Here is a 16,802-nt window from a genome sequence, read left to right as displayed (position 1 = left end):
ATGAAGACGACGATGTTCACTTCGTAGCGCGAGTGAGTGTTGTAGTTGGAACTTGATAAATACGATGATGTTGGCTGCACAGCGCGATATTTTTTTACAGTTTTACACGAGGCGTGATCGGTTGAGGCACACTTATTGATTTGTACGGGCCGCTTCCCTATTTATACAAGTAAATAGGGAAGCGGCCCGTACAAATCAATGCCGACGCGGTCGAAAGGGCGTGGTGGGCTGGGTAACGGCAGCAACTCTCCAGCAGAACGTTGAGGAGATGGCTTGCGACGTTGACAGGTGAGGCATGAGCGAACGTACTTGAGTACGAAGGTGTACATGCCCCGCCAATAGTAACGCAGCCGGAGACGAGTGTATGTCTTGAAGACGCCCGCGTGACCGGATTGCGAGTCAGCGTGGAAATAGTCAAGATTTGCGAACGTAGCTGCCGGGGTAACTAGCAACCACTTGCGGCCATCTGCGCAGTAGTTGCGGCGGTAGAAGAGGTTATCACGAATGGCGAAGTGGGAAGCATGGCGGCGGAGAGGACGCGATGGAGAAGCAGCAGTAGGATTGGAGATAAAATCGAGGATAGAATTTATCCCTACACTGAGGCCGACAACCGCTGGACTATCGTAGCCGTTGATCATCTGACGAGGTATGCAGAAACAGCCGCACTTCCATCTGCCACAGCGTCAGAAGTAGCTTCCTTCATTTTGCAGCGATTTGTTCTTCGCCATGGCGCACCTCAAGAGCTGCTCAGCGACAGAGGACGCGTTTTCTTGAGTGACGTTGTGAAAGCCTTGCTCACCAAGTGCAACATTATTCATAGAACCACCTCCGCCTATCATCCCCAGACTAATGGCCTCACTGAGCGTTTCAATCGTACCCTTGGCGACATGCTCTCTATGTACGTCTCCTCCAACCACTCAAACTGGGACCGCGTCCTTCCGTATGTCACGTACGCATACAATACCGCAACGCAGTCTACTACTGGCTTCTCTCCTTTTTTTCTCCTCTACAGTCGTCACCCCTCTGCTACACTCGACACCATACTCCCGTATCAGCCAGACATATCAGAGTATACTACTGCGTCTCAAGCAGCCCAGTATGCAGAAGACTGTCGACAAATCGCCCGCGCATTCACGGCTAACACCCAGTATCGCCATAAATCCAATCATGACAGTCAACACTCGACACCGGACTTCTCGACTGGCACTTTGTGTGGCTGTGGATATCTTCCAATGCTCCTGGACTGTCTTCAAAATTTCTTGCTAAATACCATGGCCCATGCCGAGTTCTGGAGCGCACCTCTCCGGTTAATTATGTGTTGGAACCTGTTACGCCGTCCCATGATCTACGCCGGCGCGGACGCGAGATTGTTCACGTCCAGCGCCTCAAACCTTATTATGACCCTGCCGTCTTGCTCACGCCGTAAGTTACCAGGATGTCTCCTCTTCGTCCCGCGGGTAATTGTGAAGAGGAAGAAGTGCACGAGGAACATTCCAGTCAGTGGCATCGTGATCGCTGCGCGTGCTGGACCTGACTGTGTTCGCTGTCGCTGTGTTCGCCGCTGATCTGTCCAGTCCTGCTGATCGAGTCCTGCTGATCTGCTCATTAAACCCCCATCTTACAAATAATAATAATAATTGTTGTACAGGAACTGAAAGGCGCAGTATCTGTCACTCTTTTACTTTGGACACCTGACCCGCGCCGAAAGGGAAGGCAGGAAGGGAGGAGTGAAAGTGGAGAGGGATAGAGGAGCCATAGTGGAGGTCTACGGAGTAAATTCGACCACCTTGATTGATTGATTGATTGATTGATTGATTGATTGATTGATTGATTGATTGATTGATTGATTGATTGATTGATTGATTGATTGATTGATTGATTGATTGATTGATTGATTGATTGATTGATTGATTGATTGATTGATTGATTGGGAATTCTCAGAGTTGTGGGTGGTCCATTTTTAACGTCTGCCAACCAAGATCCGTATAACTCGTGCTATGGTCTTTCCAGTTGTGATGTATGGATGCGAGAGTTGGACTGTCAAAAAGGCTGACCGCCGAAGAATTGACGCGTTTGAATTGTGGTGCTGGCGAAGACTCTTGAGAGTTCCTTGGACTGCCAGAAGATCAAATCAGTCGATATTGTCGACCATAAACCCTGACTGCTCATTGGAGGGTCAAATTCTAAAGTTAAAGCTCAGCTACTTTGGTCATCTGATGAGAAGAGAGGAGTCGCTGGAGAAAGATTTGATGTTGAGAAAGGTTGAGGGTCGCCGGAGAAGGGGTAGGCAGCGAACGCGATGGTTAGATGGCATCCTCGAGGCACTGCAGATGAAGTTATGTGATGTTAAGAAGATAGTGCGAGACCGGAAAGCGTGGCGTGACATGGTCCATAGGGTCACGAAGAGTCGGACACGACTGAACGCCTGAACTGAACTGATTTTTAACGTAGCCTGACTCCGCCGCTCTACCTCGCCTCCACCGAAACGCAGCCGACGTCTACAAACTCGGCATCGTTGCTTCACCAGAGATTTTAAGAGCAAGATACTCACCTGCCTCAAAGGTTCATTGTAGTGTACGTGGATGCAAGCCTACAAGGCTGTGAAGCAAAAACAGCAATTTACTGTCCATGGAGACCCAGCCTGAATCAGACCTCTACGTTTCAACTTTCGGAACAATTTACACCTTTCTGCGCTGAGCTCGTGGCAGTTCAGGAGGCACTCTGCTCCGTGGATAACCATAACCCTGCTCCCTGCAGCCCACGTTGTCATCCGCACTGACGCACTTCAAGCAGTTCGTTTGCTCCGACGTGTCAGCCGTTTTCCTAAAATATGCCAAGACATCCACCAGCTTGCGGCGCACATCCCGCAGTCAGTACGCATTGAGTGGGTCCCACATGACCTGCTGTCTTCCCAACGTCAAGCAGATTTAGTGACCATGCTGCCTGCAGCCCACGTTGTCATCCGCACTGACGCACTTCAAGCAGTTCTTTTGCTCCGACGTGTCAGCCGTTGCCCTAAAATATGCCAAGACATCCACCAGCTTGCGGCGCGCATTCCGCAGTCTGTACGCATTGAGTGGGTCCCACGGGAACTGCTTGCTTCCCAAAGTCAAGAAGATTTAGTGACCAAGGCGCATCAAAGCCACGGCTCCTTGAAGTGGACGACGCTACCCTCCTTTTATCAAGGATGGAACACCTCCGGCGCCGCACACGACCACTTATCCCTCCGCGTGCGGCATCCCTTCCCCGCGGTCTCACCCGTGCAAAAGAGGTCGTGCTTAGGAGGATCCGGCTCGTTGTTGCTCTCACACTAGCTGTCCCTAGGACGTGGTCTCACTTCCAACACTTATATCCCCGCCCAGGGGGCCCGATCTGTAAAACCGAAAATGTTGAAGCCGATATTCACCACTTATTTTGGCACTGCCCAGCACTGAAACCGACACGAATCAGGACGATAGCTGGCCTTTCAGCAACCAATCCTGCCTCACATCGCTTGGACGCAGGGACCTCATCATCGCTCTCCTGGACTTCATAAGATCAGCAAACCTTTTTTCATTCATTTAATCATTTATTCATCCCTAATCTTACCCTACTGATGCACTGAGGCAATAAATATCGTAAAAATACGTAGCCGCCAGCGCCGTTTTGGCCTGTCCCACTTTTTAAAGTGAAAGCCTCATACGATGTCCGGCGTCAGGCGTCCTGTCCCACTATAGCGGTTAATCATCCCTGACAGCCACGCCGGGCACATGAGAAACGTATCTTAGTTTTTGTCTAGCGTCATGACACCGTGATTGCCATGGAGACCGCCACCGCTACTTAGTAGGGCCTTTTTTCTTACCTACACCACCTACACCAGTGCAGCAAAAATCCATTGTAGGTATAGGAGATTTGCTACACTGGTGTAGCTGGTGTAGATTAAACAAATGGCCCTAGTGGTAGGTAGTAACCGATAATGATATTACATCATCATCATCAGCCTGACTATACCCACTGCAGGGCGCAAGCCTCGCCCAGTATTTCTCCAATTAACCCACTTCTGTGCTAGCTGCATCCACTTGCCATTGCGAACTTCATAACCTCATCCGCCCACCCAACTTTCTGCCGCCCCTTGCTACGCTTTCCTTCCCTTGGAATCAAGTTTGTTACCCTAAGCGACCATCGGTTATCCTCTCTTCGCACTACATGTCCTGCCCATGCCCATTTCTTTTTCTTAATTTTCGCTAGAATGTCGGTAACTTGAGTTATTTCTCTGACCCACTCTGCACGCTTCCTATCTCTTGATGTTACCTCTACCATTTTTCGTTCCATAGCCCTCTGGGTTGTGCTCAACTTAGGTAGAACCCTCTTGGTTAGCCTCCACGTTTCAGCCCCATAGGTGAGTACAGGTAAGATGCAACTGTTGTATACTTTCCCCTTGAGCAATACCGGTACGCTGCTAGTCATAATCTGCGAGTGCTTGCCAAATGCGCTCCATCCCAATCTTATTCTTCTTGTTATTTCCTTTTCATGGTCCGGATCTGCGGTTACTACCTGTCCTAAGTCGATATATTCGCCTACTACTTCCAGTACTTCGCTACCTAATGTAAACTGCTGTTCGTTCCCGAGGCTGTTGAACATTACCTTAGTCTTCTGCATATTGAGTTTCAAGCCTATCTTTCTACTTTTCCTGTCTCTAGGTCATCAATAATCAGTTCATCCCCCGTGTTTCTTAGCAAGGCAATGTCATCAGCAAATCGCATATTACTGAGGTATTCTTCATCTACCCTTATCTCTAACTGCTCCCATTCCAAGTCTCTGAATACTTCCTCTAAGCAAGCTATGAATAGTACTGGGGAGATTGTGTCTCTTTGCCTAACACCTTTCGTTATGGAAATTTTGTTACTTTCTTTATGCAGAACTATGGTTGCTGTGCAGCCACTATATATATCTTCGAGAACTTTCACGTACGGCTCGTCTACCCCCTGATTTCGCAATGCCTGCATAACCGCCAAGGTTTCAACTGAGTGAGGATTACAGTGAGAATTATATGGCAAATGGGTGGCTATGACGTCATCACCCGGTAACGTCATGACTCGATGTGACGTCATTATGGCGTCACATCCGACCATATCTAATAATTGTAACTGACGTCAAGATGACGTCCCATACTGTCATGACGTCACCGGGCGGTTCACGCATATATGATTGAAGTTCTAGCTGCTCTTGTCTCTCGATTTTTCGTTACCAGAGCTTCTTCACTTTATACGGGACTCTGTAGATCTGCATTTCTGTCTCCTAACGGGTTTTCCTTCACGCATAGTTGACATTTGTTCTGCGCGCGATTGCAATATGCATTAAATCATCTGGCATTGGAACTGCCGTGGGTTTCAAGGTGAACGAGCACTACTACAGTACCTACCGCTAATAAGTGAGAAGCCGCTAGCCATAGCCTTACAAGAGACGGGCAGAGCAGCCACGTTCTCGGTCTATATATCAGACCTTTCATAGTGATAGGGAGGAGAAATCACGAGTCACCACGCTCGATAAAAGGAACGTAGCAGCGATCAAACACGAGGTCAATTCGAAAGGCGTAGAAGCAGTACTGCTAGAAACTTTAACAGGATGAAAGTGGCAACCGAGCTTATTCCTCCTAAACGTATACACTACGCCGAAGCAAAAGAAAGTAAGGTTCAGGGCCCTGTTTCGCAAGGTGATCAAAATGGCAGGAACCAACGCCTTGATTATAGAGGGAGATTTCAACGCTAGACACCAAGAATGGGGATACGCGATAGACAACACTAAATGCAGGCAACTGCGGGACGACGCGCACGAACTAGGATTCGCCCCACACACGAAACCGGGGTGTCCGACTAGATCGAGGAATAGCGTATGCCCAGATACCTCCCCAGACCTAACCTTCTCAAATAACGTGACAGTCCTAAATTGGTCTAATTCGGACCAAACTTTTGGCAGCGTCCACTTCATCCTAGCCGCGGTCCTCAAAAAGAGGGTCAGGACGCGTCGGGCGCGTCAACCGAAAGTAACGGAATGGGAGAAGTGTAGAAAGAAACGAGGAGGATACTCCATAGGAAGAATAACGAACATAGAGGAATGGACAAAAACCGTCAACCGACTGGTTGAAGAGGCAATGAAAACGTTCGGTGGGGAAGACGCTCCAGAAGCAGCCGCCAACAAACAACTGCACATGTGGGAGGCCAAGCATAGCATAGAACGCAGGCTAAAAAGCAGAGGTGTAATTGCAATCTCAGAAGGAGGCTTGTCAGACATTGGAGATCGAGGAATACGCGATCAAACATTGTGAGCAAAATTGGTGCAGCCGATGCGATGATATGGAAAAAGGCATGAGCCTCTCTAAGACGTAGAGTCTATCGAGGCACCTGCTGGACTCAACTAAATTATAAACCCAATCAGGAATAGGACTAGCGAAAACCAGGCATACTTTTGAGAGGACGGACTAGGAGTTCCTGGACAAAGTAGCTAACACCTTCATGAGGGAAACCAATAGGATCACCCTCCCAGAGTGGAGCAGCTAACGAGGACATTGACGCGCCTATCACAGAAGCAGAGGTCAGAACGGAACTCTTAGGACTTAAAGTCAAATCAGCCCCAGGACAAGACGGGGTAACCACTAAAAGCGTGAGGAATCTACATAATGACTCCATAACAGCCCTAACGGAGTAGATGCAGGAAATCTGGACTAAAGCAGAGCTACCCCAACAATGGAATGCAGCAAACGTAATCCTAATACAAAACAGGGCAAACCCCCAAAACTAGAAAACGTAAGACCCAATTTCTGAATCTCGTGCGTAGCGCAATAAAACACATGGTCTAAACCAGACTAACGCGCTTAATGGAAAAAAAGAACCTGTGGCTGCAATTAAGAGATGGTTGGTTTTCTGCCAGGCTTGAGCACGCAGGACGTGATGCTCCGACTTAAACACCACATAATAGACTCGTGATCCAGGGAAGACAAAATAATCTTGGAACTAGACTTAACGAAATCCTTTGACAACGTCAGGCATGAGGCGATTCTCAGCGGTCTCCAAGAGATTGGAGGGGGGTCCAGAACATATAACTATATAAGGGACTTTTTAACAGGCAGTACAGCCTGCAGTTAATTCCAATGCATTGAGTATCCCACATTGCAGCTAGGAAGCAGGGGCACACCACAAGGCTCGGTTCTCTCCCCACTCATGTTCAACGCGGCGATGAGGGGTCTCCCAAAAGCATTAAGCAACATCGAGGGGATCAAGTTCAGCATCTATACGGACGACATCAATCTCTGTGCAAACCAGGGAAGTGATGCGAGCATAGAAAGACGACTTCGAACAGCGGCAGGCAATGCGAGGAGTGTATACCCAACAAGGTGGCTGAACGTGAAGCTTTCTTGCTTGCACACACATACACGCACACACCTGATATTACTACTACTACTGAAACCTGGCTTTCCCCTCACATCTCTAATGACGACATTCACCCCACCCCCTACCCCTTCGGGTACACTTTCCTTCTAAAAGACAGATGCTCTCATGGAGGTGGTGTGGCGATTCTGGTGAAAACAAATAGTTGTCATGTTACACCGATGACTGACGTTGTCAGTATTGAAACACTTTGATGCAAAGTTCTCATAGGCAAACTGACTTTTTTTGTTGAGACGGTGCATCAGCCTCCAATCTCTAGCTGCGATTTATTACATGAATTAACTGAATACATACAACATCATCTTCATTGCTCGAATAGCGTTATACTAACCGGTGGCTTTATCTTCCCGGAATATCATGGAAATACTGTAAAAGTGGTAATGTAGATAGTGCCTACGCAGAAGCGCTTTTGGACATGGCTTTAACTTCTTAAGCAGGTTATCCTTCAACCAACACACGTGTCACCGAGAACTGCCAAAACTTTTTTGATCTTACTTTTGTTAGTGATAAGATTGCCCATGGTGGTCTTTCTTCGGGAACAGTTGATGGCTTGGCTGATCACAAGACAACTATGTCTACTTTTACATACGAGTTAAAGTCCGCTGATAAAATAAGGTTTGTCTACGTCTATGGTCGCTCTGACGACTTCGCAAGTTTTGAATATTTGGAACAATATTATGTCGAGTTGTACCACCTTCCTAACGATTCTGCAGTGTCGATCGAGAAGCTTTTGTTAGTTTTCAAAAGTAACGTTTAGCACTGCTTGTCGAAGCATGTGCCGACCAAAGTCAAGACGGAAAGTTAACCCCTGGATAACCCGACAGATTATACAGCTGAAACGCAGTATTCCCAGGTTGAGGAAACTCAGAAACAAATTTTCGCTTTGTGGGTATACTTAAAAAAATTCGTGAAAGTCCCGAGTGCTGAAAGTAACCATAAAGTTAGCGAAAGAAAAATACCAAAATGTTACCCTTAGTAACTTCTTAAAATCTTCCCATCAAAAATTTTGGCGATACCTCGATACAAGGTTCTATAATCAATCGGAACTGCCGCCAAGTAAATCTCTACTTAGAGCGGAGGAGTTGAACGCTTATTTTAAATCAGTCTTTATTGCTGACAATGGCATATTACCCAATAGAGAAACTACGAATTCTGGCAGTAACTCAAAACATGAGCTAATAACAATAACTGAAACTGGCATCCTGTCCTTATTTTGTGTCGTTGATGTTATAAAATCCAGTAGTCCTGCCTTTTCTCAAAAGAAATGCGATATGGGTAAGCAAATAAATTTTAAAGCAATTATTTTAAAGAAAGGTTGGCTTGTATATGAGAAATCACTAGAAACTAGTGAATTGCCACTGACTGGAAAATGGCTAACATAATCCCTGTTTAAAACTCCGGCAGTTCTGAAAACCATTCTAACTATTTCAATCACTTCTTGCAAAATTTATGAGCGCATTATTCTGAAACAAATCGCGGCTTACGTAGAAGACAATTTTTATTCTACAAGAATTGTCACAATTTATTGAAGTTGTTTCTCGATTTCTTCAAAGCATTTGACCTCCAGAATTGTTTCACAAACTGCTCATATTATTTGGCTTCAGCAATATAATACAATGGCTTCAAGCGTATCTGAATAATCTGCTCGTTGAATATGAAGGGCAACATTCGGGATGTACCGAGTGTCCGGCGTGCCTCAAGGCACAGTATTAGCTCCGTTCCTTTTTCATATCTTTAAAAACGACAATTGCTGCCAGCATTGACTGTACGGTCCATGTTTGCAAATGACTATCATTTACAAAAAAAGGGGTAGCTGTGAAAATCAATTGATTCTTAACGACTCACTAGTGCATATTTCCGAAAGGTGCCAACAACGGCAGATTACGCTTTCGATAAAATTCTATCACAGTAACCAGAATACAAGCCTACTGATATTTACTTATGGAATTGAGCACCAGAAACTAAAACGAGTTGATGAACATAAGCATTTAAGAACTCTGATTTCATCAGACTTAAAATGGAACAGACATGTTTCGTATATAACATCTAAAGCCTCACTGCGCTTTATTCGTAAAAGCTTTCCCTAACAACCGCGTCACCTGACACGAAACAGCCCCGCCAGCGTGGTGCAGTGGTTACGGCGCTCGATCGACTACTGTGCCTGAGGATGCGGGATCGATGCCCGGTCTCAGCGGCAGCTTTTCGACGGAGGCGAAAAGAAGGCGCCCGTGTGCTGTGCGATGTCAGTGAACGTTAAAAGAACCCCATGTGGTCGAAATTTCCGGAGTCCTCCATTAAGGAGTCTCTCACAACCTGAGTCGCTTTGGGATGTTAAGTCCCACAAACCAGAAACAATACTATTAGGTTACACTCTACTTGTCCGTTCAGTACTCGAATATATTCATTTGTTTGTTTCCGTCGACTAACCACTACATTGATCGAGTAGAAAGCGTACAGGGAAAGCCATTAGATTCATTTATAACAAGTACAGCTGCAGCGATTCGCCAACTGAACTTTTACGCAGAGCTGGTTTTCCAACAATACAAAATCAGGTCAAATTGCTGCGGCAAAAGTTTCTTTTTCTACTTTTGAACGATTCATTCATTATAGATAGAAAGAAATAGTTCACATTTTCTGCCAGAAAAGTCGAGCACAAAGCATACGAAGCCAGCGAGTGTAGATTTCATACTGACCTATTCTTTCTTTAATCATTGGAATAAGTTGCCAAATGAAGTTGTGACCAGCAATTCTTTAGATGTTTTTTTTTTCTTTTTAGAAGGCTTGTCAAATATTGAATGGGAATAAGTGCACTGCTTTGGAAATGTTTGTTATTTAGTTTTCTCTGTGAGTGATTTATCCTATCGCATTGCACCGCCTTTTCCTTTTCACTATGTATTTTTCAACCAAGATTTTTTTTTTTTTTGCGTTTTCGCAATAACCTGACTGTACACATATGTATTTTTCTGTGTATGTATCTTGACTCTGTCCTGCAAAAGCTTCCAGTGGAGGCTAGCAGTATGTTGTAAATTAATAAATATAAAATAAAAGATGCCTCGGGGTATGGAATAATGAATGAAGGACAATTAGGGTTAAATTGTTTTAAATAAATGTTTAAAAATGAGCGCCCACGCGATCTCTATATCCAAGCTGTGTACTAAAATCTGACCAAAGACTATTCAGTGAGAGGTCGGCACTTTGCGCAATGACAATTTCTGTGGCTGGTAATGTGTTCTCTGCGATCCCCCTGTTAAGTGCGTGTTTGAAGCGCCCTGATCGCGGGCAGAACAAACGAACGGCTGAAAAGATTGCGACGTGTATGTGTACTCGTTTGCGTTTGTGAAAACGGAGCGGCCGTGGCTGGCGCCTCCCTTAGAACTGTTCGAACGCGGGAGAAAGTCTGGCGCCGCACGGACGGCCAGTGAAGTCGGCCGGACAACCGATCCTCCCTCAACCACCCCCAGCCAGCCACCCCAGCCAGCGACTGGTGGCCAAGGAACTCGACGGGAGCTTGCGGTTAACTGCGACTACGGTGACGCCGGAACGACGGTGGAAGAGAACCCGGAGAGGGGGAAGAGAAGCTCCGAGGAGTCCGAGACGCGGCTGAGGCGACTGGTTTTGGGTGCCGTGATGAGAGGCAGAAGTTGTGCTGACAGAAGTTGTGCTGCAATGGTGTATAAAGCTATCAATAAATTATGTATGATGTAATTAGAGCGAATGGTTCATGTAATCGGGAGAATTGGAAGAAAAGAAGAACATTTCGTAACTCCTCTTTCCCCTTGCTGGTGTGTCTCGGATCGAGCCAAACGTTACATACTTCGTGTTCAGTCAGCAGTGGAGCCCCGGTGTTTGCAACGCCGGCCCAAAAACTGCCAGCTTCATTTCGACCAGATAGCGTAAGCCACTTCTCCGAAATTATCAGCGTGTCAAAATTAATGCACTACTAGCCCTCATCGCTTCTAGTACCATTGTACTGCAAGTGAGAACGCTCGAGTTGCAGAGAACATGGCCGTGCCGACACTAGAATGAAAGATTTGTCTTCTTTATATTTTTTATTAGATAGGAAGGAATCTATCGGGAGGTTATGGCATGTTAAACACTATATCCTATTGTATTCTTACGCAGTCAATTTTGAACAATGCGTATCAATGGCATAATTTTTATCTTTCATACAGTACGCTATATAGCACTTAAAACAATCATAAGTCCAATGTGTCTCATACTGAAACTCGTGTATAAGCAGTTCAAGATGTCTGTACCTTTATTGAACCTCGTTTTCCGATGCGCAAAAATACATATTTCTTTTCAGTGGCGTTAGAGGTGCTACGTATGTAAGTGTATTATATATCTTCCATCTAATACAGACCACCTCCTTTATATAGTTTCATGTAATTAAAACCGAATTCAAGTGCACCCCAGGGACGAGTGGCTCAGAAAACGCACTGACTGCCATCTTCAGCACTACCGCTGCCTGCGCCAACTATGGGTGGACGTCGGCGTAGCGTCTGAAGAGGGCGCGCGAGTAAGGGTAGGCGCCTAGGCCGCAAATCGAGGCAAAGTCGTCCCATTGCGGGTTCCAGAGGCCAATGCAAGTAGCTGATGCATTGACGTGCAAAGCGTCCGCGAAGCTCCCTAGCAGCTGCGGCTTGGTGTAGGATAGCCACGAGTCCCCGCGCGAGGCCACCATGCTGTACTTCAGCTCCGCTGTGACATACGACCGGTCGGCGACAACACGGCACGACTCGAAGTAGGCCATGCGACCGGGCTGCATGGTCACCGGGCCCTGTATGCCGGCCCTTAAGGAACGCTCCACCGCCACCGGCGTCTGGTTGGTGGGCGAAACTGTCTGCGAACAACCGGAGTACACAATTCGACAAATAGTTTTTTGTGGCGTCGATGGCTACAGCCAGAATGTTGCGTCCGCCCACATGAAATGACGTCATCACATACCAAAGTTATTTCTCTTCACATGACCAGTGGGCGTCGTGGCCCACAGGCCATGTCATCAGACTTGTAAAATATTTCACTTACTAATTGTCTGACACGATTTATAAAACACTGGCACCTTCAAGCCCCGTCTCGGTGGCGCAGTGCTAAACGCGCTCGGCTGCTCTGATCAAGGTCGTGGGGTCGAATCTCAGCCTCCGCGGCCGGTTTTCCCTGTAGGCGGAAAGGAAGGCGCCCGTGTACTGTGCGATGTCAGTGCACGTTAAAGAACCCCAGGCTGCTGAAATATCCAGAGCGCTCCACTACGGTGGCTCTCATAGTCCGAGTCTGTTTTTTTACGTTTAACCCCACCAACCAAATTTATCCAAACTGGTCCCTTTACAGCTGAAGCTCAAAGCCGTTTTGTATTATACTAAAACTATGGCTCTCTTGACCAACTGTTTCCGATAGTCAGGCACTTTGAATGCATGTGCGACGCATGTTGGAAGCGCACATCTTGGCCGCTATGGCCACCATACCTGAGCAGTGCAAGTACATTTCTTTCTATAGTAAGCTGGCAAGCAAGCATCACCCTGAAGAGTGGCTTATCCAGTATAGATCACGAAATAACGTATATATGATGCACAGCTAACAAGTGCTTTGCTGCGGGCTGGCACCTGAATACGGCTTGGAATGGAGGTGGGGCAGGAGAAAAGGTTCCAAGAGACAGGTGGAGGGAAGGGCGCTAAGCTACATGTGGTCAACGCAAAACGTTTCCACCAAACCTACTTCAACCTTCATTTATCTGATAGCTGATCATACGTTCCAGAGGGAAAGTAGTATCCTTAGTCCAATCAACAACGGTGATGGAACGGGAAGGAAAAGGGTTGTGAGATTTCGATATGGATCGAAAAGCAGCCGACCTTAGAGCGTGGAGTCATCGCACACGGCATTACAATTAACCTACTCTGTATTCAGAAGCATAGCACGTGTACATCCCAAAGACTTATATAATAGTCACCGGTGTGCTACCTGAGGAGCTGTTCGTCGCAATGGAACAATCATTGTCCCCAGCAGTTACGACTCTTATCTGAATATCTCACTCTGACGATTATTTTCACATAAAGCGATATGCAACTAGTGTGCAAATAAAAAAAGCTACTACCTGAAAGGTGTAGGTATCCGCCGGAAGTAGGTAACAGACGCTTTGTGCTTGGTCAGGCATGAAGTGGGTGCTGTAGAGCTGCGACAGTGAGGCCAGCGTTGACTCGCTGTAGTAGCTGCGAGAGGTGAAGATCCCAGGGCTTTTACATTGATAGCACAGATATTATTAGAAGAGAACGAGATCGAAAATTATAAAAAGTCGGATGAAGTCATCTGCTCTGAAATATTTCTAGGATCAGTGCGTTCTCGCAGATGGCTTAGGGCAGGAAAACTTCCCCGTTGATAGCAATGGTGATAAAGGGGGAAAGCGAGAGACTGCACGTTTCATCTCGCGTCAAGTTCTTTGCTCCGCTTTGTTGGCGTCGATGACCGCATGAATGACAATGTAGTGCGCCATGCCCGATAACCCCCGGCATGTCCACTTACCAGCCAATGAAAAAAAACCACTAGCGGACTCCGGGACTATCGATGACATATCATACAGAACACCTCAATCCCTTTGTAGCCGTATGGTTGCACTTAGATGAATTCTTATTGCACATTCACTCACTCTTCTCCCTCTAAGGTTGGGTTAACCTCGTTTCATCTCCGAGTTAACAATTCGGGATTGATCTGCCACCTTGTAACAGCCCTAGTAAGCTCGGCTCGTAGAGCGACTCACTGAGAGACGGTGATCCTGTATCTGCTGGGTATTAGCTTTAGCACCACCCCCCACCGGGTACAAACATCGGACCAAGATTTTCTTTTATCTGGGAGGTTCCGAGAAAGCTGCATAGTTTCCACTGGAAGCGCATGAATGAATGCTAATGAAGAATTACTCTCTTATTTCCAATTATGCACCAATGTGCGGAATTCATCTGAACATCAGTTCAGTTCAGTTCAGTCGTTCAGTCGTGTCCGACTCTTCGTGACCCTATGGACTATGTCACGCCACGCTTTCCGGTCTCTCACTATCTTCCTTACATCACATAACTTCATCTGCAGTGCCTCGAGGATGCCATCTAACCATCGCGTTCGCTGCCTACCCCTTCTTCGGCGACCCTCAACCTTTCCCAACATCAAATCTTTCTCCGGCGACTCCTCTCTTCTCATCAGATGACCAAAGTAGCTGAGCTTTAACTTTAGAATTTGACCCTCCAATGAGCAGTCAGGGTTAATGGTCGACAATATCGACTGATTTGATCTTCTGGCAGTCCAAGGAACTCTCAAGAGTCTTCGCCAGCACCACAATTCAAATGCGTCAATTCTTCGGCGGTCAGCCTTTTTCACAGTCCAACTCTCGCATCCATACATCACAACTGGAAAGACCATAGCACGAATTATACGGATCTTAGTTGGCAGACTAATGTCTCTGCTCTTTACTAGGCGGTCAAGGCTAACCATTGCTCTCTTTCCCAGAAGCAGGCGTCTCCTAATTTCATGGCTGCAGTCTCCTTCCGAGGTAATCTTGGAGCCCAAGAAGAGAAAATCTGTCACAGCTTCCACTTCTTGTCCATTGATGCTCCAGGACTTGATAGGGCAAGACGCCATGATCTTTCTCCTTTTAATGTTCAGTTTAAGACCAAACTTCTCACTCTCTTCTTGTATGCGCATCAGAAGTCTCTTGAGTTCCACTTCACTTTCTGCCATTAAAGTGGTATCATCCGCATATCTAAGGTTGTTGATACGTTTTCCAACAATCTTCACTCCAGCTGAAGAGTCGTCCAGACCGGCCTTCCTCATGATGCACTCTGCATATAGGTTAAATAGGCAGGGCGACAGTATGCAGCCTTGCCTCACTCCTTTCTCAATCGGAAACCAATCAGTAACACCATGCCCAGTTCTGACTGTGGCCTCTTGCCCTTCATACAGGTTCCTGAGGAGACAGATGAGGTGAATTGGAACTCCCATCTCTTGGAGAGCTTGCCACAATCTGCTGTGATCTACGCAGTCAAACGCTTTCGCATAATCAATAAAGCAGAAGTAGATGGAATTCTGGAACTCTCTTGCTTTTTCCATGATCTAGCGAAGGTTGGCAATTTGATCTCTAGTTCCTCTGCCCTTGCGAAACCTAACTTGCACGTCCGGAAGCTCTCGATGTACATACTGCTGCAGCCTACCTTGGAGGATTTTCAACATCACCTTGCTAGCATGCGAAATAAGCGCGATCGTGCGGTAGTTGGAACAATCTTTGGCACTGCCTTTTTTTGGTATGGGGATGTAAACTGGCCTCCTCCAATCCTGTGGCCACTGCAGGGTTGTCCAAATCTTCTGACATAATGTATGCAGAATGTTAACAGCGTCATGGTTGAGGTTTTGAAGCAACTCAGCTGGAATGCCATCAATTCCGCTAGCTTTGTTCTTAGCAAGGCTGGTTAAGGCCCATTCAACTTCACTCTTCAGGATGCCCAGCTCGAGATCAGTGATCACAGCCGTCTTATGTTGGGTTTGCACATCCAGGTTCCTCTTGTACAGTTCTTCTGTGTATTCCTGCCACCTCTTCTTTATCTCTGAGGCTTCAGTGAGGTCCTTGCCTCGTTTGTCCTTTATCCCGCCTAGCTTAGCACAGAAGCTTCCTTTGATATCTTTGATTGTCTTATACAGAGCTCTTGTGTTCCTTAATTGGCTGTTGTCCTCAACTGCTTGGCACTGTATGTTCAGGAAGGCATTCTTATCTCTCCTTGCTATTTTCTGAAAATCTGCGTTGAGAACCTTGTATCTTTCTCTTTCCCCCATAACTTTCGCCATCCTCCTTTCCTCAGCTATTTGCAAAGCCTCTTCAGATAACCAGTTTGCTTTCTTGCATTTCTTTTGCTTTGGAACTACCTTAGTAGCAACTTCTTGTATTATATCACGAACACCAGTCAACATCTCTTCGGGCTCTCTGTCTTCAAGATCTAATTCTTGAAATCGATTCCTCACTTCCACAGCATATTCTAATGGAATTTGATCCAGATCATACCTGAAAGGCCTTCCAGTTTTCTGCGTTTTCCTCAATCGAAGCTTAATTTTGGCAACAAGAAGCTGATGATCGGTGCAACAATCGGCCCCAGGCCTTGTTTTTGCTGCTTGTATAGCGCTTCTCCATCTCTGCCGGCAAAGAATATAATCGATCTGATTCCTGTACAGACCGTCCGGTGAAGTCCATGTGTACAGGCGCCTCTAGTGCTGTTGAAAATGAGTATTCGCTATGGTCAGGTTGTTTGCTTGACAAAACTCTACTAGCCTCTGCCCAGCTTCATTTCTCTCGCCAAGACCGAACATGCCTATAATTGCGGATATTTCTTCACTCCCGACCTTAGCACTCCAGTC

This window comes from Amblyomma maculatum, chromosome 10, assembly GCF_055883805.1.
Source record: "Amblyomma maculatum isolate TAMU_Amacu chromosome 10, ASM5588380v1, whole genome shotgun sequence".
NCBI lineage: Eukaryota > Metazoa > Arthropoda > Arachnida > Ixodida > Ixodidae > Amblyomma > Amblyomma maculatum.
Note: the sequence above shows the minus strand (reverse complement) of the source record.